The sequence below is a fragment of the Schistocerca serialis genome, chromosome 6 (genome assembly GCF_023864345.2).
Source record: "Schistocerca serialis cubense isolate TAMUIC-IGC-003099 chromosome 6, iqSchSeri2.2, whole genome shotgun sequence".
NCBI lineage: Eukaryota > Metazoa > Arthropoda > Insecta > Orthoptera > Acrididae > Schistocerca > Schistocerca serialis.
Window position 1 is genome coordinate 467,002,789 of NC_064643.1, and position 3,503 is coordinate 467,006,291.

The window sequence follows — 3,503 nt, forward strand, 5'->3', positions numbered from 1 at the left end:
GTTTGAACACTGTGTCAAAACCGTGTCTTCTTAGCACCCTTCTCACACGAACTCTGTCTGTTTTCACGACTGGTCAGAACTTTCACTTTAGCTCTTTCTTTTTCGATAGAAAATCACTTTTCTTTTGCTTTGTCTCCGTGTCAGAGTAGCTATTTCTTTTGATAGTAATTCTTGTGGACATTGTGCCCTAAGCTTCCGTCCGGTTTTGTAAGTATTTGTCCATCCAAAAATGAAATTTGGCCTCCTTTTTTTCCAATTAAGTACATATGTAGATCAGGACAATTATGCACTTCATTGTTCAAATATACTTTCCTTTATATGCAGTTTTTGCAAAATACACTTGACACATGCTACTGACTGTGCTTATACCAAGCACAGCGAAGAGGTGAGGCATTTTACTTGTCACATTCCAACATGTACCTTTCAAATCTTTATTGGGCAATTATTCATTTTAAATCATAACATCAGCACATTTCTGCTGCTTCGGTACTATTATTTACGGAGGTTGGTGATGAATATTCCTTGCGACAATGATACATACGGGGTGTAAATTTTAAGTTGACGAACCAGAATAAATCGAAACATAAGCTTCACACCAAAAAGCGTATAATCCCAAGTTGATTGTTTCCGAGGGGGACATACGCTGGTGCTAAAATTAGCCCTCTGGGGGTGGGGTGGGAGCCCACTTTAAAATTTCAAATGAGAACCCCCATCATTTATTGCAGAATCAGATTCTACATAAAAAAAACTACATATATTTTGTCTTAAACAAGCCGCCCGAAGGGGCCGAGTGGTTCTAGGCGCTACAGTCTGGAACCGCGCGACGCCTACGGTCGCAGGTTCGAATCCTGCCTCGGGCATGGATTTGTGTGATGTCCTTAGGTTAGTTAGGTTTAAGTAGTTCTAAGTTCTAGGGGACTGATGACCTCAGAAGTTAAGTCCTATAGTGCTCAGAGCCATTTGAACCATCTGTCTTAAACAATTGTTTTGATTCTTGGTAGTTGGCGCTGTAATTCAAGAAAATCCATGTTCTCATTTTTCCGTGGAAAAGGGTTACGGATAAATAAAGAATACTTATTTACTTCGTTAATTTTGATCCGCTAAAACTAAACCTCTCCCTCTCTACCCATATGGTGGGGTTTGAGAGAGTGCTATTATAGTTTTACAAATGTTGACTTGTCCGAATCTGCGGAAAAAATTAATATTTTCGTCAAAATTTGAAAAACTCTAATTCCTCTCTCTAAACCCCACCCTATGGGGAGAGACGAAGAGTTTTAGTTTTAGCGAATCAAAATTTACGAAGTAAATAAGTATTTTTTATTTATCCGTAACCATTTTCCACGCAAAAATGGGAACATGGATTTTCCTGAATTACAGCGCCAATTACCAAGAATCAAAACAAATGTTTAAGACAAAATTTATGTAGTTCTTTATGTAGAATCTGATTTTGCAATTTAAATTTGGGGTTCCCATTTTAAATTCTAAGTTGCCCCCACTGGGGTGGCTGGCTAATTTTAGCACTAGAAGATGTCCCCCTCGAAAATAATCAACTTTGTATTCTACACTTTTTTCGTAGCTTTTAGCCTAATCTTTGTCTTGCTGAACTGGAGGGCACCTGATGATGTTCGTACAGAATGACACCGGTTGTGTCCTAATAAATGCACCTGAAATAACAGCTGTGGTGGTTTTTGTTAACATTCACATTTTCTTAACATTCATGTTAATCAGCGCTGGAAGCACGGTATGATCCATATTATTTAACAAGAGGACAGCTACCCGCCTTCATTTGATGTCTACATGCACAAAACGACGGTAGAACTACTGGCAGCTCAAAATAGTTACAGAGCTGTCACTGCACAAGCAGAAAATAAAAGAAAATTTGAGTGTGTTGACGACATCTTCGCACATGTTTACTATTTTAATTCTTATGCAAAGGCAATACTGTATAGATTTTGTTATTCAGGCATGTCATAATTAATTCTCGTGAGTGATTAATGGGAAAGACCGTTCTTAAACCATCCGCTCAAAAAAATAATGGACAAGGAACACACGACACGAGTTATTTAAACGAGGAGTGCGCTGACAAGCTACTGTAAACAACCCGACAGACGCCAAAATTTCCGCGACCCAGCTGTATCGTCTTACGTCAGTTAATGGATTACGTCACTTACTTTCAACAGAATTCCGTCTTGTGCAGCTCGGAAAGCGAGTAGACGACTACAGTGTTGTACAATCCCGTTGCATATCAAATACGTAAGATAGTTTCCTATCATTACTGATGGATGACTTTACGTTATTTCGTGCTATGCGACTGAGGGGAAAGGAAGTACTTGTTTCCCCAGTTTCATATTGCCTATTTTTTCTGTTGTACTCTTCTTTCCCACTACAGATCTCTAGTCTCCCACAAAGTATTTAATTAATTCCTGTAATTGTACAGCGATAATAGTTCTTAGTCTTATTTCAGTCGGATAAGAATAAATCGGTTAGTACTTTGCTTACAATTAGACACGGTATTGTCCACTTTCCCATACTTAACGAAGCCAGGACCCACTACAATCTTTCTTGAAGCTGTTATTGCTGCACTATCGTTACCAGTATAGAAAGAGTTGTTTCATGTCACTAATTTCTACTGACATCAGCCTGTCCCTGCATACATTGGGAATATGTACGGAATGAGCATTCAGATGCGCAAAACAGAGTATTTATCAACATATAATGTGACTTCAAGACATGAATATTGATTTATATCAATGGGGCAAGCTGAAATGTTTGCCGAACCGGGACTCGAACCCAGTTCTCCTGCTTACTAGGCAGATGCGGTGACCACTACGCCATCCGGACACAGTGGCCACCACAGCCGCATGGACTATCCCAGCATGTCTCTCGTCAGACCCAAATTCTCAACTTATACCAGATACTACTGATGCTCTTTGGCCTCATTACTCGTGACATCTTGCCGATTCCCGTAAGTGTTCGACCCTGGCGTGCATCTGCACTTAAATGATCATCGGTCGTCCTCACCTTAATTATGCATTTTTTGTATGTTCTTTCAGACATGTCCAAAATGGACCCCCCCCCCCCCCCCCCCAGTACACCATGGAGGAAATGTCCCAAAAACATCGAATTTGGATCTACGAGGTGTAGAAAACTAGCGAGTTATCACACGCTGAAATATTGTTAGAGACAAAATTCTTCTATTGTGATATCATGCCTTTAATCTTCGTCAATCGCACATAGCAGAGCTACAGTTTGTTATTGTGACTATTTTAAGCTCAATAGTTGGGAGATCTTGGAAGTAATGACTCAGAAAGTTGTACATAAATCTTATCGAATGTAACACTTCATCGTAGTATTTACACATTCAACGGATTGGGTGGCAGCACACTCCCACGCTTGTCTGATAAACACACTACGTGTTCCACAGGGTTCAATCATGGGTCCCCTTCTGTTCTTGATATATGTGAAGACCTCCCTTCCTATCTGAAACAGGAAGCTGAGCTGAC

At 40.0% G+C, this 3,503-nt stretch overlaps 1 non-coding gene across 1 annotated transcript; it reads right to left on the reverse strand.

Moving 5' to 3' along the window:
* Positions 1-2,766: 2,766 nt before the first annotated feature.
* Positions 2,767-2,841, reverse strand: Trnat-agu (transfer RNA threonine (anticodon AGU)). The gene has a single exon. It is a non-coding gene; the product is annotated as a tRNA-Thr (tRNA).
* Between the last annotated feature and the right edge of the window lie 662 nt (positions 2,842-3,503).